The sequence below is a fragment of the Pinus tabuliformis genome, chromosome 9 (assembly GCF_031772625.1).
Source record: "Pinus tabuliformis cultivar Carrire ecotype Pingquan chromosome 9, CPIR1, whole genome shotgun sequence".
Lineage (NCBI taxonomy): Eukaryota > Viridiplantae > Streptophyta > Pinopsida > Pinales > Pinaceae > Pinus > Pinus tabuliformis.
Genome location: NC_142307.1, coordinates 1285713902 through 1285736734, shown reverse-complemented (window position 1 = coordinate 1285736734; position 22833 = coordinate 1285713902). Strand labels below are relative to the sequence as shown.

General features: G+C 41.3%; 1 protein-coding gene across 1 annotated transcript in view; it reads left to right on the top strand.

Annotated features, from left to right (window-relative positions):
* The window catches only part of LOC149153276 (malonyl-CoA decarboxylase family protein), a 440473-nt gene that overhangs the window by 204658 nt on the left and 212982 nt on the right, over positions 1-22833 (top strand). The gene's annotated exons all lie outside the window — the stretch shown is intronic.

Genomic DNA, 22833 nt, shown 5'->3' with positions numbered 1-22833 from the left:
AGCCGTCCACAATTCTTCCTAATCTGGAAGATCTGCCCTGCCTAGAATGCTCTGGATAAATGTCTCCCACTCCTCGGAGACTGCATTTAGATCGGTCCTCACCAACATCTCCTCATCCGGCATGGCCCCTATGGAAGTCAGTTGGTCTCGGATCTCCTTCAACCGATCGAGGAAGTGATCCATTTGCTTCCCCTTCTGCATCTGGTATGACCATAGCTGATTCTCAAGTAACATCTTGCTCTGCACGGAAGTATGCTGGTACAACTTCTTCAAGGCATCTCACATTTCCTTTGCCGTCTCCTTCTCGGCAATATGTTGGACCACATGATCCTTGACCACGTCAAGGATGATGCATTTCGCCTTGGCCATTGCCTCCTCGTACTTCTCATTATTAACTGGGTCAACTAGGATCGCCACTGTTCTCAAGGCGAAGGCCTTTGATGCGATGTCTATCTAGAATGGACAATATCCTGGCCTTCCATACCACAAAGTTGGACGCCCCATTTAGCCTGTCCTAATCCCTCAGCCCATTCATGGCCATCTGTCTTCTCTTCTCGTCGACTCCCCCGAGTCTCTCTACTTCCCTCTAGAAGTTCTCTCTTCGACTCTTGCTGAGTCTCTCTACTTCCCGCCAAGAAGTTCTCTGCTAGACTTCCTTTGAGTCTCGATTTTCCTTTTGGAAATCCTTTTGCCAATTGTCAAGTCGCACCTCTTTGATCTTCTGTGCATTTGCAACACTGATCTAGATTATTGGCTAGAAATCCGCCTCGGTAGTGACTCCCTCTACCTTTGTTTTGCCCTATTAGGTACTGTTCTGCCCACAGTACCCCACCAACTTCACTCCTCGCAACTGCCCACAACTTCCTATGCCCCAACAACTTAAGGACTGAGCCTCTAGGCTCTGCACAATCTCGGCACTGGCAAAAATGCTCCCTCAGCCAACTGCGTCAACCGTCCTGGTCTTTACGTGAGCCTTTTTATGCCCTCCTCAGCCTCTGCACTGGCTTCTCTCTAGCCCGGACTGATGACGCAATCCCTCTGCGTCAACCCTTCTTTTGTTGCTTTCTGCAAGGATCAATTTCTGTCACTCGGGACAGTTGATTCTGCTACAAATGCTCTGCTTCAGCTGATGTCTTCAGCTCTCTTGTGATCTGTAACCGTCCTCTGATACCAAGTTGAAATTTCTAAGTCTATCTGTTAGAAATTTAATTTGTATTCTTCTGGTTTATTTCTTCTACTTGTTAATTACAAACAAGTCATTTAAAAGATATAAATAATGAAATAAACACAATATAGTCTCAACCATCTACAGATCAACAGTTGAAAGAAAACAAACACACAAGTGACACCGTTATTTTTGGACAACTCGTCCTTAGAAAACTCAAATGTGGGAAAACGGTGCAACAATTATGAGGGTTTATTATTATACAGTATATCCTTGAGTACAACTGGGTGCCAAACTGGCTCACCCGACAGAGAAAAACAACCGGCAGTAATACCTCTCTATTTGGAAGCAGGTATTCAGAAAACCTGCCCCACAAAACCCTCTCCAACAACACTGAAGCATTGCGTTAGCCCTCTTGGCCTTTGCATCAGGCTCAGAATCCTCTACGTCAGCCCTCTGAGGCACTGCACAACCTCTGGGATCCTTTGCGTCACTCTTGCTGCCTTCTGCGTGGATGACGTAGACCCTTTGGCATTTGCGCTGTTTCTATTGGGCTCTGCGTGGCCTGCTCTGGCTTCTGTGTCTGCCTCTCTGCCTTTGTGTTGGTCTCTTGGCACTATCTTTGCCTCTCTGTGCAGTACTCACTGCCCCTCATTGCTGATCACTAATTCAACTTTACTTAGCAACCCCGCTCTTGTAAATCGAATGACTGATCACTCTGGTGTATCTTTCGACTGACCCTCAAGCCTCCTCTTATACTTTTCTTGTTGGTCCTTCAACGACTGAGATTAAATCTCTAATCAACAGCTAAGATTAGATTTGGCTTGATCCATGACTTTTGGAACCATCTAACCGAGTTTTATATTAATACCCATTAATATTTTATTTTTCCTAAGTTTAGACTTAGGGACTTCATTAAAAATATTAATTATTTTAATATCTCCTAAACCTGTTAGAATTTGCCCAAACCATTTCTGGGTCTTGTAGATCTCATGTGCTTTAGCCTCTCCACCAATTTTCATGGCTAGAGCAAATCCGATGCTACCCCAAATCAACACTAGATGCTCCCACACATCCCTGGATGTGATGGCCTAGAGTTGTGTCTCTATGTGTCGGCCCACACCTGATCGGTATCATCACCTCCACCATCGCATCACTATACCCGCCGATGAATGGATCTTCACTCCAAATCCCCCCCGAGGGATCCGAGAAGTGAATCTCCCTATGTGTGAGCAGTGATGCTACCACTGCGCTGCTCCTTTGCATCCTCTGTGCCCCACACAAAAGTGAAAAGTCCCTAGCCCCATACAAGGCACCGTCTGGTGGTCTGCCAATGCCACCTCCTCTAACAAACTCTTGCTAGAGTATGCTGATCACCCTGTGACCGAGTGTACAGACGTCATACCAAGACAACCAAAGGAGTCTGTCCATAAAACAGTTGGCCATTGGTGGTGACCGAGACTCCCCTAGCGAATGTGCACGCTCGACGGCTAGGTCAAGTGTACCATCCAGGTTGTAGACAACCGACATACCTTAGAAATGATAGGTAGTCCCACCCGGAACCCAATGCTAGTCTGCGCTGTCAGTATCCCCAGTGCCTGGAAGCTCCTGCTGAGCTACACCTATGTCCACCACCATCTCCATAGCCCACTCCACAGGGTACCAACTCAGAATCTCTCACCATCCAACCCCAATTGAGGAATCGAATGCATGAACTCCTGTACATAGAACAACCCCAACATGTGGATGTTGTACCCTGTGCATCTCCGATCGTCTAATCTCGCTACCCAAGTCAACGCATGAGATCTGACTAGGTAGCTCTATCTCTCTCTCTCCAATGGGAAAAGGTGATCCAACAGTGCTGCTAACCTGGTCATCCCCTCTGGTATGCCTAGGAAACTCCGCCTCTCTCAATCCAATGCGTAGGGATGGGATGATAACGCTGTAGACCCTGTCAGTACGCCTATGAAGCGAACTGTGCTAAAATCCCAACGTGTGGTCTCTATGCTGCCCCTCATCAATGGCTAGCCCAAAGGATGGCTGCACATCATCCTCCATCACGAGCTCGACATGAGCCTCCAACTGGTCCTCCATAGACAACCCAATATGCAAGATATGCTCACTAGTCATCTATAGGTGATTGTTGTCTGACAACTCTATCCTAGATATGGATGCCCCTTGTACCTATTGGCTCTTGATCAACAGTGGAGATGTCTCCAGACACCTCATCAACCTGTGGTGCACTACTATCACCTAAAAACTCGGTCACAACCCAGGATACGTCATCAATGGATACCTCAACAACGGGTGTATGCTCAATTGTCTCCTTGAACTACTCTCTCGTCTTCTTCCTTAATCCTCCTCATCATCCTCGCAAAATTCCACTGAATCTCCATTGGTTTGTGCATGACTCTAGTTCACAGAACTCCCAAAAGGAGAGGGATGCCTGAATGCCATGACCCAAGGATTGGTATACCCTCTAGTTTGTTCCCAATAACTCCACATCAGTTGCAATCATGTCTGGATTCCCTATTGCGGAATGAATCAACTTCTCCCTCACATCAATCATCATTTGTTGCATCCTAATCACCTCATTCATGTTGAAGAAAGTGTAACTAGGTTCGGTCTTCATGACATTGTAATTATGATTTTTGTAAAATGAATTTATTATTCCTTGCTGCATGGGTTTCATGAGCAAGAGGTTTATTTATTTAGTGGCTCCCATTGAGAGCCTTAGGATGTCAAAGAGTCAATGTCGTGTAATGAAAAGTCTAAACAACCCTCCAAGACAAGCACAATCCTCCAAGACAAGCACAAGAAGAAGTCTGCAAGCTAAACGATGAAGAAGACAGTCATGTCAGCCTCAAAGCATATATAGATGACAAGTTGGCCCAAAAATAAAGTCACAACGGTTCACTGTGACATGTCGGCTTATTTTTGGGAGACTAACCACTATATATACCCCGTCAAGGTCTGCGCAGAACAGAGACATAGAACTCGGACTTGTCTGAGGTTTTCGAAGGTCTATTATAGGATCTCGGATGACACAGTAAGTACAGGATCTCGGACAAGTGGGACTGTAATTTCGGATGGGTACATACTAGCATCTCTATATTTCGAATAGGTACAGACCAACATCTTTGTATATTTTAGATGGGTACTCCAGAAGGAGAAAACACAGTCATGGTCTCGATATATTTGAAGATCTCTCAGTGACATACTCTCGACATACCTTTGTCTCTGTATTCATGTCTCGGATCACTGTCTCGGCTTAATTATGATCCAACAGTGATATACTCTTGGCATAACTAGACACAATGGCAACCATGTAATTAAGGTCATGATGAAGATCCAGATGAAGACAAGATGATGATCTCAGTGAGAGTGCAGGCTATGATCTCGGTGAAGGTATATCTATGGATGTAGCAGTAATGAACTAAGTACAGATGGAGATATGGTGCAGCAGTCATGCTCTCATGAATATCTCAATGAAGGAAGCATGAATGATGATCTCGGTGAAGCAGTAATGACGATGATGATCTCAACAACAAGAAGAGGATTGGTGTCTTGGTCTTGGAGTGGCCTAGTAGGTCAAGGGTCATGGTCTTGGTATTCGTCAATTGGAATCTCTATAAGAAGAATTTTGTGCGGGTTTTCCTCTCCAAGAGGGAGAGGTTTTGGCCCTGGCAGAAAGCCAATATTGTTTGTTCTTGTCTCTTTGTTTTGATAGCTATTTGATAAGTAAGAAATACACACACTAGTTATATCAAGGAAAAATTGTGCTAATAAGCTAAAAGATAAAATACCTCACTAATGGTTATCATGCTAAGAAGAATCTCATTAACTTCACTTGCCCTAGATTCTTCAACATGGTATCAGAGCTAAGGCGCTGAAGTCAAAGGAAGGGAAACAAAAGAAACATACAAGGATCAGTCTTCAAGAAGGGCATCAAAGCAAGGTTGAAGAGCTTTGTCAAGATTGAAGGATTAGTCTACAACAACAGTGTACAACAGCAATCAAGAATCAGTCTACAACAGCAAGAACATTTGTCTCCACAGTCATCATCAAATGGCCACCAAGACCCTCATCAAATTGTATACAAATCAAGGTTATAAAAGTCAAGCAAGGATCATATCCTTGCCCTACAAGAAGATCATTCGAGAAAGCAGCAAATCATCCTCAAAAGGAGCAACCTTTTCTATTGAGAAAAGACTCTCTCATTCAAAAGAAGGTCATCCAAGGAGAAGAACTACTATATCTTCTTCAGCCATCATCAAAGCAATCAAGGTGAAGATTTCAACTTCACATGACAAGTAAGTATCTTTTCAATTTATAAATTTGGTTAAATGACTTCATAATTGCAAGGACATCTATAGGTTGGATGAGTCATCAAGATTCCTTGCATGAAGAAGGAGGATAGACATAGTCCTCTAAGTAGCTGAAGTCATTAAACATATCATAAGGTCTCCTTTGAATTTAAGGAAAGGGGTACTTATGAAAGTTCCCCTCACATGGCAATATTGGAGACATCAAAGAGATGTAGATGATAAACTCATTCTCGGAAGGTGCAATGAAGAAGGTCACATGAAATCTGATCTACATTAAAGTAAGGGTATCAAGGGATGTAGGATATCTTCATAAGGTCTCATCTACAAGATCTAGGAAGGAAGATAACCATCATTGATCTATAATGCACTAACACATAATCAAGGTAACAAATATCCATGGGATAAGAAAGTTACCTCATTCGACAACTTGTGGTCTCTATGCTAAATAGAAAAAGACAAGTTGTAGGCAAAAGTGTTGAAGGTTAAAGGACTCAAACATGTGTAGAAAAGAAAGAGAAGTTTGATCCTCAAACAAGACAAATTAGTATAGTTAAGATTCAATGCTATGAAAATACTATAGTAAGAAGCTCATATCACCGGAAAGAAGGAAGAAGCTGAAGAAAAGGGCCAAAGAAAGAGGGAATAATAGACCTCTACTATGATTGAGATGATATCCCTCACAAAAGGGTCATATCATAAGCTTCTGTTATAGATATGACCATGATAATAAGATGCATCATGGCATCATGGAAGCATTAGAAACAAGAGCTCGTGACATCACCATGGGAATCATGAAAGACAAAATCCATGGCAGGCAAACATGAAGGATATAGCTCTTGGGAGCCTCAGTGGACATCGATGGAAAGGAAGGAGTCATCAAGGACAAGGCTCATCATACATCAAGTCAAAAAGGAAACATTTGCCATATGGGGATATACAAGATCCTCAAGATTCTTTGAAGGAATCTTGATCAGAGGGTTCACTAATTTAGAGAGGAAGCAAGTGTTTCATCAGGAAATACAACTTATGGAATTCGTGAGATGATGTTATGATGACATGAGAAATAAAAGCAGATCAAGGGATTGAAGATCTTTTCAATCAAGGAAGCTGTTGGAAGAAGCCTCGATATTCTGAAGGTAAAATAAGGTATGTATGCTTGTGTTTAATATTATAATGTTATGTCATATGGTTGCATTTAACATGGATCATTGCTTCTATCTTAAGACACATGATCAAGAGAAAGAGGATCTCCTCCTCTGAAAGGATGCAGGGGGGCATAAATCACACTAGATGAAATCAACATAATATGTCCTCATATGAAGTATGAGGTGGTTGACTACAATAAAGAAACTCTGATTGAAAGCTACTGAGAATGGAATGTGTGAGGAAGGAAGAGATTGTGAGATATGCAACCCTGATGAAGGCAATCAACATCCAAATGACCAAGGAGATTTGACTAGGAAATCTCCTAGAAAGATATGAAGATTCTGATGGAAGTCTGGAAAAGATGGAGACCCTTGACAATGGATATCTTTGGGAGATGTGTTAACATGTATGCAGGCTGCTGATACCCCCTGAAAGATGTCATGATGAAGAGCCATCTCGTAAGGTACTATTTGATTTAATGTTATATTTTTTTTATTAATATCTGGATGAGTTCATGCAGGGCTTTTGGGGCACGAGAGTTGTAAGTACAAGTACAACTAGCATTCATGTGGTCGATTGAAATTCCTGAAAGAAGCATGATGAGGAAGAAGTAGCCATATGACGAAGGTTCCAGATGTATATCAAGAAGGCCACTTTCCATGAAGAAAGGAATGGCATGATGAACCAAGAAGGAAAGTGATCGATGGCTGATACCTTACAAGGAAGAAGCTCAACTGAATTTCATGACATCAAGGAAAGAAATTGATCAAGCAGTTGAAGGACCCACGAAGAAGAAGCTACTGATGAAAAGGAGAGTCCCTAGTTAAGAGGGAGCTCTGACAAGTCCCTAATTGAGAGGGAGCTTGGGCAAGTTCCTGGTCAGAAGGAACTTGGGTACATTCCTTTACAGGAATGGGCATATCTTCCCTAGTTGAGAGGGAGAGATAGACACAACATTCTTGTCTTCATTTGGGAAGAAAGAATCGAGGATTGGGTAATCATATGGCATCCGATGCTCTTTGAGGATGTGTAGGGCATCCAAGATAAGAATAGGCAAGAGGACCGATATTCTTTGATGGCTGGGAACCCAAGATAAGAATAGTCCTAGAAGGTCATACTCAATGAACACCCGGGTGGGTATGTACCTTGAGAGACAATGAAGGTGTCTATAGTCATTGGTCTCGCCAACATTGTGCTCTGATCTGATGAGAGATAGAGCTGCCAGTCAAGGCCTTGCTATGGAAACAATGTTGGTTACTATGATGCTATACAAATGGGTTACCAATCTGATTCTTCTTATGAGAAATTCTTCAGATTGAGAATGACCAAGTACCATCATGAATACCTCCCTAGTTAAGAGGGAGTGTTCAAGAAAGTGTAACTAGGTTTGGTCTTCATGACATTGTAATTATGATTTTTGTAAAACGAATTTATTATTCCTTGCTGCATGGGTTTCATGAGCAAGAGGTTTATTTATTTAGTAGCTCCCATTGAGAACCTTAGGATGTCAAAGAGGCAATGTCATGTGTAATGAAAAGTCTAAACAACCCTCCAAGACAAGCACAATCCTCCAAGACAAGCCCAAATGAATACTAAGAAGTCCCCCTCAAATATACTGTTGCTCTATCTCCTTGCTCTGTGCTAAACTGCTCAGAAATACGCTGCTAGGTGTGAAGATCTGCTACTATGGACTCCTCTGGTGCTTAGAAAATTCCGAGAAATTAACCCCGACCTCTCCAACAAAAACCCATAGAAACCCATGAAGGAATTGGCCAAATGTTGACTTCAAAATTTTGGCCCAAATTTTCCTTAGCTCCTCTAGCTTAGTAGCTACTGCCTTGATTGGGACCCCTGTTTGACCCCTTAAATATGCCCAAAAAACTCTGCCATATTAATGCTGAGGTCCTTGTCACAAACCCAGAAAAACCCAGAAAGTGTATGTCCTAGTTTTGACGCTCTAGCACTGACCCTAAATGCTTGGCCCTCCTCCACAAGCAAAAGATGTAGCTTGTAGTAGATGCTGCTTTTGCTGCTCCGCCAAAATGTTGGAAAAACCCCCACAACACTTTCTCAGTCTCCACCTCAAGTTTAGACCCAAACTCCCTTCGCTCCTAAACTCCCGAGTGTGTCTCCTCCACGCATTGCACAGTCCCTGCGTTGCTGCTAGTGTCTCCTCCACACGAACTCACACTCCCACTGCTGAACAATCGGAAAAGGATGGAACTCCTTCCTTTGGCTGGCACTCGAAATCCATCGAAGCAAGCATTGAGATCTCCGCTTGGAGACACTCGTGTGCTAAACAACACTTGCAGACTTGGCTTTCGCTCAAGCGTGCTATGTCAAAGACAAGTTTCTGAATAGATGAATGAATGACCAAAATGATTGCCTCTTGCTCTATACTTCGTGGCCTCTTCTCTCCTTGTGGTCCCCACTCTCTCTCTATCTCCTAAGTCACACTCCTTTCTCTTTCCTCTCTCTTCCAAGAGTGTGAGTTCCCTCCTTGGGTCGAATTTCTCTTTCTTGTGGTCCCCACTTTCTACGAGATCTGCGATATTCTCTTTTCCTCCTAAGTCCCAATGCCGGAATTGCGTCCTCTCCCCAAACTTATCTCTAATGCTAAAAATCAAAATTGGGGATATTACAAATTTCTTGTTTAGAAGATAAAGGAGATAGGGTTTGCCTTGTGGATGGTAAAGTCTTGGTTTGGGCAAAGGATTCAAACATTGAAAAGGCGAAGGTTATTGGAGTTCGTGAAAGAAGACTATATAGAGTTATAACACCATCTCCTCAAGCCCTAGTTCACATGAACTATGGTATAGAAGATATGGGCATATACATTACAAGATTATTCCCTCTCTCAGTCAAATGGTAAATGACATCCCTAACATCAAGGAAGATCGTGAAGGAGTATGTAAGGGATGTGCTTTGAGAAAGAACACAAGGAAGCCTTTTACAAGTAGTGATACAAGGTCTAAGGAAATATTAGATCTCATTCATTCCGATGTGTGTGGGCCTATGTCTAACAAGTCTCTTGGAGGCCATCTTTATTATGTGACCTTCATTGATAATCACTCTAGAAAGACATGGCTCTACCTTCTCAATACAAAGGACGAAGTATTTGAAAAGTTTAAGGAGTTTAGATCTGAAGCAGAGACCTTAACTGAAAGAAAGATAAAGACTTTAAGGTCCGAAAATGGTGGGGAATACACCTCAAAAGAACTTATTGCATATTGTAAAGAAGCAGGTATTAAGAGAGAGCTTATTGTTACTTGCAATCACGAATGGAATGGAGTTGCAAAAAGGAAAAATAGAACAATTGAAGAATGTATACGAACTATGATATTTGATCAATATCTACCAAAATTTCTATGGGCTGAAGCAACAATGACAACGGTATATATACAAAATAGAAGTCCTTATAGAATCCTTGAGAATATGACACCTGAAGAAGTATTCACAGGGTAGAACCCATGTGTGGACCATCTTTGAAACTTTGGATGCCCCACATACATCCATGTTCCAAAGGACAAGTGAAAGAAATTAGATTCTACAAGCATCAAAGGGATCTTCGTTGGCTATAGTCTTTCTTCAAAAGCATATAGAATCTACATCAAGGAAGGAAGACAAATTGAAGTAAGCAAGGATGTTATATTTGATGAAAACCATGCCTACAAAAGTTCCAAGGATATTCCAATCGATTTTGATGACGAAGATACACCACTATTTGAAGAAGAAGAGCATTATGATAAGTCAACTACAGACCAAGAAGAAGAAGAAGAAGGACCAAGTGAGCCGCTTCAACCTGTGATCATACCCGAAACAAGGAAGAGGCCAAATTGGTTAAAAGCTACTCTTGAAGATGTCAAAGGACATGGAGCTACTAAAGGAACTTTTAGAGAAAGCAAAAGACCAAAGAGATATTCAGGATATGCAACATATATGACAAAATTGATAGAAGCTGAACCAACTAAATTTGAAGAAGCTTCTCATCAAGAAGAATGGAAGGAGGCAATGCAAGAAGAATATCAATCCATCATGAAGAATGGAGTCTGAGAAATCGTTCCTAGGCCAAGTGACAAATCAATTGTCACTTCAAAATGGATTTACAAAATCAAACATGCTGTTGATGGAAGTATAGACAAATACAAAGCTAGATTTGTTGCAAGGGGCTTCTCTCAAAAAGAAGGTATAGACTATGAAGAAACCTTTGCACCTACTGCTAGATATACTACTATAAGATCTTTGGTTTCACTAGCTACTACAATGGGATGGAATATTCATCAAATGGACGTAAAAACAACATTTTTGAATGGAACCATTGATGAAAAAGTATACATTGAACAACCGAAAGGCTTTGAAATAAATAGCAAGGACACACATGTTTTCAGACTTAAGAAAGCCCTATATGGCTTGAAGCAAGCTCCTAGGGCATGGTATGCAAGGATGGATGCATATCTCTTAAGAATTAGGTTCGTCAAAAGTTCTGCAGATCCAAATTTCTACATCAAGGTGGTCAACAATGAACCAATCATCATACTACTATATGTGGATGATTTGTTGATTACAAGTGTGGAGCACAAAATACAAGAGTGCAAGAAGATGTTGGCAATTGAATTCGAAATGAAAGATCTGGGACTTATGCACTATTACTTGGGTTTGGAAGTCTGGCAAAAACCTAGAGAGATATATCTGGGTCAAGGTAAATACATAATTGAGATATTGCAGAGATTCGGTATGATGGATTCCAAGCCTATGACTACTCCCATGATCACTAATCTCAAGAAGTTGAGAAGCTCCAACTCTAGTCTTGTCGATCCTACTAGCTATCGTAAGTTGGTGGGTTCTCTGATGTACCTGGTAAATACAAGACCTGATATATGTTTTGTTGTAAATGTTCTTAGTCAATTTCAGTTGGAGCCTCGTCATGACCATTGGATAACTGCTAAGCATATTTTGAGATATCTACGTGGCACTATACATCACTGCCTAAAGTATGATGGAAAGGAAGTTAAGTTGATAGGTTTTACAGATTCCGATTGGGGTGGCAGTGAGACTAATGGAAGAAGCACTACCGGTGGATGTTTCAGTTTGGGATTTGCAATGATTTCATGGATGAGTAGAAAACAAGATCTCGTTGCGTTAAGTAGTGCTGAAGCCGAATATGTTGCTGCATGTGAAGTAGGAAAGGAAGTTGTTTGGTTAAGAAAACTCTTGTACAATTTGTTTCGAAAGCCTCTAGATCCTACAATAATAAATTGTGATAACCAAAGCAGCGTCAAGATATCCGAAGACCTTGTTTTCTATGCAAGGATGAAGATCAACAACAAGTACCACTACATTAGAAGCTTGGTACAAGATGGGGTTGTAAAGCTATAGTATATTCTGACAAATGAACAAGTAGCTGATGTGCTGACGAAGTCTCTTCCGAATAAGAAGTTTGAGTATTTTAGAAGCATGCTTGGATTGGTCAATATTACAAATTTAGTTGATAGGGAGAGATGAAGCATCTAATGGCGGATGCTTGGGAGGACATCTCGCTGGCCTTTGTGTTGATGTCTAGATCCCGAAGTGTTGGAAAATGTAACTAGGTTCGGTCTTCATTATTGTACTTGAGTCAAATATTTGTTAAGAGAAAAGCAAAAAGAATTTTATTTTATTTGACTTATTAAAGCATGGGTTTCATGGTTGGGTCATTTGTATTAGGTCAAGCCTCCATTGTAGGCTTTAGGGTGTTGTCAAAGTCGATTTGTTTATTGGTTAAAAGACTACTCCATCATCAAGTCAGCTGTTGAAGTTTCTAATTTTACTTAGTTAGAAACCCTCCATGCACTTTATCTGATTTATTCCTACCTACTTGTTATTTTCCTTAACAAGTTATTTACAATGTAAGTACTGAAAATAAACACTAGTGCATGCTCAACATATTACAGATCAGCAACTAGAAGAAACAAGAACAAACACACCATATGACACCACTATTTTTGGACTAATGTCCCGGAAAAACCCAATGTGGGAAAATCAATGCAACTATTTGAGGGTTTTCGTATTAAGCAATATCAGAGTACAATCTCGGTGCCGAAATTGGCCTACCCAATAGAGAATTTCCTTGGCAGTAATACCTCTCAGTTTCTAACAAATCTACTGGCTGAAACCTCGGATAATCCTTCTGGCAGCTACTCGGCACCAATCTGCCCCAAAAACCCTAGCGTCTGCCCAATCTGGACTTCGTCAGCGTCTCCTAGCCCAGCGCTGGCCCTGCGTCAGCCCCAAGAGGCCTTGTGTGAGCTACGCTGGCCCCTCTGGTGCTTTGTGCAACACTTAGTTGCCTTTGCGTGGCCCTGCGTGAGCACTGACTGCTCCTGCGTCTTTCTCTCTAGCTGCTCTGCTGCTATCCCGACATTATCTCTACCTCTTTGTCTCTCTGTACTCAATGCCCCTCAACTGCTCTCCGATCACTGATTCTATCTCTCTTAGCAAAGCCCGCTCTAGAGAATAGAATGACTGATCACTTTGGTGTATTCTCCAAGTGACCCTCAAGCCTCCTCTTATACTTTTCCTGTTGACATCTCAATGGCCGAGATTAAGTCCCTAATCAACGGCTAAGATTAGGTCTGGCTTGATCCATGTCTTTTGGACCACTCTAACATAGATTCATATTAATACACATTAATATTTTATTTTCCCTAAGTTTAGACTTAGGGACTCCATTAAAAATATTAATTATTTTAATATCCCCTGATCTGTTTAGAATCTGCCCAAACCCTTTCTGGGTATTGGAGATCTCATGTGCCTCAACCTCTCCACCAAATTTCGTGGCTAGAGCACATTCGATGCTACCCCAAATCAACATCAACCTCCTCAATGACTCCTTCAAGTCGGCCTCAAAGGAATAGTCATAAAATGATTCATGTCAGCCTACACCAAAGTCACAACTCTTCATACTTTCATGTCGGCTAATTAAAGATGGACAAACAACTATAAATATATGTGTAGGGACTTCCCTCAAAAGCACAAAACATAGCTTGCATTTTAGAGCATCCTTTTCAGTGATGACAGATTCGGGTAAGGATTTCAGAGAGCATGTTTTAGTGGTACAATAGACATCACAAGTCTGCATTTCAGAGCACAAGTTTCGATGATATGACAAAGATTACTAGGTCGGATCTCAGAAGGTTGCGTTGAAGTTTGGGTTCAGTTCAACTATGTATCATAGTGAATGCAGATTGTAGTGGAGACAGTTCAGTTATGTATCACAGTTATGTATTGTTTGATTTCCATCTCTATGGATTTTCCAACATGGTATCAGAGCTATGGTCAAAGTCAAACGCAGTTTGAAGAACACGTATACATCCTTGAAGCATTCTCAGATCCCTCAAGGTGACAACACAGTGATATTTCAGTGTTGCCACAAAGAGAAACAATTCGGTCTTTTCAGAATTGGTTCCAAATTATCTCGGTGGTGGCACAATCTCTACATCTCAGTAAAATCTATACCTCGCTCTACAGTTTAGAGAAAAGATTGCTTAAATATCAGAAGGACAAGTTCAGATACATTTGAAATGGAGTTCGGATGTCACAAGTTAAGATCTTGGTGATGCAACAAAAGTTCGGATTCCAGTGAGATAGTTTCGGTGCTCCAACAGAGAAGAACAAGATCAGATATTACAGGATGAGGAGGATTCACTGTCACAACATTGAAGGCTTATTTCTTTGGACAATTTCGGTGGCACCACAGTGAGGAGTTCAGACTACAGAGAGGAGGTCACTACAAGAGTTCATAATGGTGTTTTGACTACAGTGAAAGACAAACTCAACATTACAGTGAAGGCCTTTTGTTATCGGTGCTATAACAGAATGAAGTATTTCAATACTACCACAAAGAGGAAGTATCGATACTCCTACAGTAAAACAAAGATGGTTTCGATGCCTTCACAGTGCCAAAGATCTCGGACTTGGTACCATTGAAGTGATATGATCTTAGAGATAACAAGTTTGAATAAAACAAATGTTTCATTGTCATTTCAAGGTGCTCGGATAAAGTATAAAAGATGCTCTCTATGCCTCCATAGTTCGACACTCCCACAGTTTGATGTTATGCCCTCATGCTCTCACAATTTGCTTTTATGCTTCCACATTCGATATTATGCTCCATTAGTTTGGTGCTACTTCAATTCGGTGTTATCACAGTCTTCAATTCAACGTTATCATAGTAAAGAGAATTCAGTCATGACAGGATTGAAGAACCAAAGTATAAGGCACCTTAATGAACTCATAAAGAATTCGAAGTTTGTCCTATGGAAGATGAAATTGACAGTCCAAGGAACCAAGTAAGTATTGTTACTACAACAAGTCTAATAAGTAATCAAATTAATGAAGCATGCAATCACAAGGTACATATGTTCATGAGTTTTTAGATTTGCATTATATTTAATATTGAATGATTCTTTCTTATGGCTAGACTAGGATGAAGATTGTAATCCCTAGATATCTTACATCCTTATCTTCTAGGGTTTACATGTAATCTAGAATGTCAAATAGAAGGGGTCCTACTGATGTTTGAAAGAATGAACAACTTATCATAAGATTCCCTCCTTGATTATGTAGAAGGTCTAGCTTAAGAAAATTAAATTATGTCCTTGGTATCACATGCTGTGCTTGTAAGTATGTACTATAGGTATAAAAGATGATGGCTTAATACAAAGAAAACACTCAAGGAATCCTTACCAGGTTTTCCAAGAACATCTGCAGGTATGTCTCAAACTATACGCCTTACTAGATTCTCTTAAAATATGATCATATTATTTTTTGAAGTTTGTATTACATTACTAACATCGTTATGTCTAGCTATGTTGAATCATAGAGATTCTTGTTTAGGGTTATTCATCTCTTGATAAATCTAACTCCCCCTTATATTTTTAATTAATTTTATAGAAGTTGAGAAGCTCCAACTCTAGTCTCGTCGATCCTACTAGCTATTGTAAGTTGGTAGGTTCTCTGATGTACCTGGTAAATACAAGACTTGATATATGTTTTGCTATAAATGTTGTTAGTCAATTTCAGTTGGAGCCTCATCATGATCTTTGGATTATCGCTAAGCATATTTTGAGATATCTACGTGGCACTATACATCACTGCCTAAAGTATGATGGAAAGGAAGTTAAGTTGATAGGTTTTACAGATTTTGATTGGGGTGGCAGTGAAACTAATGGAAGTAGCACTACCGGTGGATGTTTTAGTTTGGGATCTGCAATGATTTCATGGATAAGTAGGAAACAAGATCTCGTTGGGTTAAGTAGTGTTGAAGCCGAATATGTTGCTGCATGTGAAGTAGGAAATGATGCTGTTTGGTTAAGAAAACTCTTGTACAATTTGTTTCGAAAGCCTCTAGATCCTACAATAATCAATTGTGATAATCAAAACATCATCAAGATATCCGAAGACCCTGTGTTCTCTGCAGGGACGAAGATCAACAACAAGTACCACTACATTAGAAGCTTGGTACAAGATGGGGTTGTAAAGCTACAATATATTCTGACAGATGAACAGGTAGCTGATGTGTTGACGAAGTCTCTTCCGAATAAGAAGTTTGAGTATTTTAGAAGCATGCTTGGATTGGTCGATATTACAAATTTAGTTGATAGGGAGAGATGAAGCATCTAATGGCGGAAGCTTGGGAGGACATCTCGCCGACCTTTGTGTTGATGTCTAGATCACGAAGTGTTGGAAAATGTAAGTAGGTTTGTTCTTCATTATTGTACTTGAGTCAAATATTTGTCAAAAGAAAAGAAAAAAGAATTTTATTTTATTTGACTTATTAAAGCATGGGTTTCATGCTTGGGTCATTTGTATTAGGTCAAGCCTCCATTGTAGGCTTTAGGGTGTTGTCAAAGTCAATTTGTTTATTGGTTAAAAGACTCCTCCATCATCAAGTCAGCCTCCTCAATCACTGCTTCAAGTCGGCCTCAAAGGAACGATCATAAAATGATTCATGTCGGCCTACAACAAAGACACAACTCTTCATACTTTCATGTCAGCTAATCAAAGATGGACGAACAACTATAAATATGTGTAGGGACTTCCCTCAAAAGCACAAAACATAGCTCACATTTCAGAGCATCCTTTTCAATGATCACAAATTCGGGTAAGGATTTTAGAGAGCATGTTTCAGTGGTACAACAGAGATCACAGGTCTGCATTTCAGAGCACAAGTTTCGGTGATATGACAAAGATTACTAGGTCGGATCTCAGAAGATTGCATTGAAGTTTGGGTTCAGTTCAACTATGTATCACAGTGAATGCAAATTTGTTAAAATTGGCAACTAGGGCCAAACTCCATCCGGGTCATCTTATTAATGGCAGCTGATATTTTTCTTGGATCCCTCTCATCAAGAGGAGTAGGATTGATCTAAAGATCATCTGATTCCGATAAGTATTCATGGAGATATGAATTTATTAGTGTTATGGGACAATTCGTCAAGGTCGGCCAGCAACCAAACAAACCCCACTTGTGTTCAACGTTTTAATGTAAATAGAGGTGGCCTTCAAGTCATTTCCACACACTCACTTGGGATCTCTTCCTCTCTACTTGTCTTTGGGTTTTAGTAGGAGGAGAGATCCCAAGGGATAATGTTTCCCTAATGGAGATCTACGTTGCTCTAATGGAGATCTACGCTGCCCTAATGAAGAAGCCCTAGATGCAAAAAGGAAGGGATATCTAGTATGATGAAGGAGACCTAAACATAAGACTCTAACGCAGCCTATCATACCCATATATATATACGCTGTTCTAGAAGAGTTTGGGACAGCCCTTAGAAGCAGCAATAGAGACTAATCAACAGCAAACAAAATGCCCTAATACGCAGTCCAATAAGGTGCCCTGGCCGCAGTCTAAGAAGGCCTAACGAACAGCAAACAAAAGGCCCTAATAAGCAGTCCAATAAGGTGCCCTAGCCGGAGTCTAAGGAGGCCTAACAAACAACAAACAAAAGGCCCTAATATGCAGTCCAATAAGGTGCCCTAGCCGCAGTCTAAGGAGGTCTAATGAACAGCAAACAAAGGCCCTAAGACGCATTCTAATCAAGGATACCTAGCTGCTATTTGCCTACAATACGCAGCCCTTATCAACAGCACAAGGAGTCCCTATGTATGCTGTAGATGACAGCATGAATCTAAGTGCTGTAGGTGCCTAAGTGTGCTGGAGATGACAACATGGACTAAGTTCTGTAGGTGCCTAGGTGTGCTGTAGATAAAACTGTTACATGGCATGAGTTAAGGACTGGAAATTCACTGTCATAAAGAAGAAAAAGTGAAGTCTGCTCTCTAGGTTGTATGTTATCTAGTGAACACATGATAGCGACATCTTCAGTCTGATGTATGGCATGTCAGATAAATACATGCTGTAATAAATGGAGGACAAATCAAGGAAGACATTGTGACGGTTAGTTGAATGCACTTTGGAGGAGTCTAGCTGCTCTGCTAGGCTGTAAGCCATAGCAAGCAGCTAAGACTGGTAAGTGTAAAGCAGCATATTGGATGCAGTGATGATGAGTGCAGCATTGGGTGCAGATTAGTCATTGGAGTAGCACAGTGATAGGAGCAGCAGCACGAAGTGCATAGCATGGTCAATAGGTCTAGTACTATGATGATGAGTGCAGCATGGTGCAGCACGGTGACATGCATCATGTGGACGAGATGCAGCACAATGAGAGGTGAAGGAGTCACCTTGGAGAATGAAGTGCATAGCATGGTTATTAGGTCTAGTATTGTGATGATGAGCACAGCATGGTGCAACATGTTGAGGTGCAGCATGTGGACGAGATGCAACACAATGATAGGTGAAGGAGTCACCTTGGAGAATCAATTGAAGTAGCATGTCTTCAACTGATCTCATGTAGAGATGATCTATACTCTTATCTAGAAAGTCGAAGTGTTGACTTCTGTTGTAAATGTACTATCTCTCTCTCTCTCTCTCTCTTTGTGCTAAACTATTGAAGAACATATAATAAGAATTGATCAAGGGTTTTCTCACATTGGGGTTTGTCCCTGGCTAGCGCCACATCTCTTGTCTTGGCTTTCCTTTTGCGATTTATGTTTATGTTCTATCTGCAGTTTACTTTAATTCTGATTTGATTGCTAACCTGGAAAAGATATTGAGCTAACTGTGAAAATTGAAATAAATTGCTCTAAGCATAGAACATACCTAAACTTAACATGGTATCGGAGTTGAGGTGAAGACAATGCCCAAGCAAGAGTGAAAGAGCAATCACCAGAGACAGTTGGGAAAGGACAAAAGGATCAATGGAATTCTCATCCCTCTTCAAATTAACCAAGGGTGAAGTCAAAGCAGAGAATATTATCAGAATGGCACAGCGGAAGTTTCTGATGACCTACCTAAAGATTACGTCAATGGGAAGTCTGGATCTAAGGGTGGAAGGAAAGGCAGATGCCTTGGTTGTAATAAGTTTGACCATTATGCGAAGGAGTGTCCGAGGTAGGGACACATCACTTGATGATGATAACAATCATTCCAGGGACATCTTCAATGATCAGAGGAATGAAAGGTAATGCAGGTCATCAAGGAAACAACCGACTCTTCAAAGAGAAAGCAAGGAACCCCAGGTATGAAGAATCAAATGTTGTTTCTGATAAGATAAAGAAGCATTATCTTGTATTGGCCCTCTCCTTCAGATTCTTTGGGAATCTGGCTTATTGATTGTAGTGCTTCAAGGCACTCCATCGGATAGAAGGGTGCTCTCTCTAATTTGGTAGAGATGGAAACAATCGTGGGATTATACTTGGAGCCGATGCCACCTATCCCGGAAAGGATGTAGGGAATGTTACCCCTCAATTGAATGAGGGTAACTCGATTCACTTACAATGTCTTTTTTATGTACCTGATCACAAGTAGAACCTGGTGTCCATTTTGGTAATGGAAGTCAAATGTTACAGGGTGGCATTCATCGATGGAAAGGTACATGTTTAAAAATAAAATTTTCTAAGATGCTTTTGAGTTCAGGGCTGGAAGTTTGTATCAAGTTGCAGGATGGTCCATTGGGGACCATATCAATTGACACATCTCATCTATAGCACTGGAGGTCTACCTATGGGGCCCTACCCGATGTGAGTCAGATGGTGACTTAGATGCCTGAATTCAAGAAGAGCATGAAGGTACATGTTTGAGATGTACCGAAGGAAAATCTTACAATGGGACCATTCCCCTCATGTAGCAGGTCCACAGGTTTGGAACAACTTGAGGAGTTTGAGATTCATAATCGGGAATCTCATTTATACAGGTGGAAGAAAGCCCTCTATGGCTTGAAGCAAAACACCCCAGGCATAGTATGAGAGGATTGATAGCTGTCTGATGAAGCTGAGATTCACTAGGAGTGAAACCAATCCAAACCATTGCTCGAAGGTTGTGGATGATAGACCTCTCATACCGACACCTTCTGAGGATGACCTATTTCTGACAGGTGCAGACCCTCTCATTTGCAGAAGTAAGAGGGAGTTGGAATCCGGATGTGGAATGGTAAACTGCAAGCCTGTGACTACCTCGAGGATCTTAACTTTCAGAAGTTATATGGTGATGATGCCGGACCAAATTTGGGAAATGCCTTTGAGTTTCATAAACTCATTTGCATTGATGTTCTTGGTGAACTTCTGTCCGAATATATGTTTTCAATTAGCATGGTTAGCTCATATTTGGTTGAGCCTCACTGTATTGGTGCCAAGAATCTTCTGAGATATCTTCAGGGCACAATCTATGATGGATTGAGATACACTGCCGGAAATATGAAGCTGCGTGATTATTCGAATGTTGACTAGGCATGCAGTGTGGAGGATCATTAGAGCACTTCTCAGTGCTGGTTCTCTTTGGATTCTTCTTTGATATCATGGATGAGCAGGAAGCAGAAGTTGGTTGCCATAAGCATCGCTGAGACCGAATACATAGCTACGAGTATGATCTCGTGTGAAGCTGCCTCGTTGTGGAAGCTCTTCAGTGAGCTGTTACCACTGCGATTCTTTGTGACAACTAGGGGGGATTCGATTGTTGAGGAATCCCGTATTCGACGATTGCTCCAACAGATAGACATTAGATACTACCTTATCTGGGATATGGTAAGTCAATGAGTGAGGAGGCTCCATCGCATTAAGACTGATGTACATGTTGCAAACATTTTGTCAAAGCCCCGGGGAAAGGTCAAATCTGTGACTTTCCCGAACGACTTGAAGTCATTGAGAGACCTTCATATAAGGGTCTTGCATGTTGCATGCATTGAGCTCTACGAGCTTTGGGGGGCTCGGGGTACTTACTGGAGCAACACACGACCATAGGGCGACTCACCCTCCCTTAATGGTGCGCTGTGTACAAAGTGAATAGCTCAGCCTTCCCCTATGATACCCCGAGGCGACTTTGAGCCAGGATGATTCATTCTCCTATGAGCCAAGATAATTAGTTCTCCTGTGGGATAGGATGATTAGTTCTCCTGTCGAGGCATCCTACCCATGCAGTTTGGGACTCATGGGAAGTACCTCTCATCTGATCAAGGAGCAGGGAAATGGGGTTAGGGACCATAGTAGTACTATCAATGGACGCATCGTTGTATCTACTGTACTCCCTATATTAGGATGACCTCCAACTGATCTGGGATCAGTACGAGTGGTTTGAGACACTCTCTTGTGATATTGATCTGGGATCAATAAAACTGACTTCGTGTCAGTAAGAATGATATGACACACTCTCTTCAGATGAAACTGACTTCGGGTCAATAGAGAATCGTATGAGACATTCTCGATCAATTCTTCTTCTTCATGGTTCAGCAGAGTAGAACTCAGCAAAGTAGAGCAATGCAGGGCACTGATGGCAGAGATAGTACAGTCGAACATATAGATCAGCGGATGGAGTTCTCCCTAGTTCAGAGGGAGTGTTAAAATTGGAAACTAGGGCCAAACTCCATGTGGGTCATCTTATTAATGGTAGCTGATATTTTTCTTGGATTCCTCTCATTGAGAGGTGTAGGATTGATCTAAAGATCATCCGATTCCGATAAGTGTTCATGGAGATATGAATTTATTAGTGTTATGGGACAATTCATCAAGGTCGGCCAACAACCAAACAAACCCCACTTGTGCTCAACGTTTTAGTATAAATAGAGGTGGCCTTCAAGTCATTTCCACACACTCACTTGGGATCTCTTCCTCTCTACTTGTCTTTTGTTTTTAGTAGGAGGAGAGATCCTAAGGGATAATGTTGCCCTAATGGAGATCTGTATGCTGCCCTAATGAAGAAGCCCTAGGCGTAGAAAGGAAGGGAGATCTAGTATGATGAAGGAGGCCTAAACAATAGACTCTAACGCAGCCTATCATACCCATATATATATGTTGTTCTAGAAGAGTTTGGGACAGCCCTTAGAAGTAGCAATAGAGACTAACGGACAACAAACAAAAGGCCCTAATACGCAGTCTAATAAGGTGCCCTAGTCGCAGTCTAAGGAGGTCTAACGAACAACAAACAAAGGTCCTCATACGCAGTCCAATGAGGTGCCCTAGCCGCAGTCTAAGGAGGCCTAACGAACAACAAACAAAGGCCCTAATCCGCAGTCTAATCAAGGATACCTAGCTGTTGTTTTGTCTACAATATGCAACCCTTATCAACAACACAAGGAGTCCTTATGTATGATGTAGATGACAACATGAATCTAAGTGTTGTAGGTGCCTAAGTGTGTTGGAGATGACAACATGGACTAAGTGTTGTAGGTGCCTAGGTGTGCTGTAGATGACAGCATAGTGCTGTAGATAAAACTATTATAAGGCATGAGTTAAGGACTGGGAATTCACTGTCATAAAGAAGAAACAGTGAAGTCTGCTCTCTAGGTTGTATGTTATCTAGTGAACACATGACAACGACATCTTCAGTCTGATGTATGGCATGTCAGATATATACATGCTGTAATAAATGGAGGACAAATCAAGGTAGACATTGTGACGGTTAGTTGACTGCACTTTGGAGGAGTCTAGCTGCTCTGCTAGGCTGTAAGCCATAGCAAGCAGCTAAGACTGGTAAGTGTAAAGCAGCGTATTGGATGCAGTGATGATGAGTGCAACATTGGGTGAAGATCAGTGAGTGGAGTAGCACAGTGACAGGAGCAACATAATGAAGTGCATAGCATGGTCATTAGGTCCAGTACTGTGATG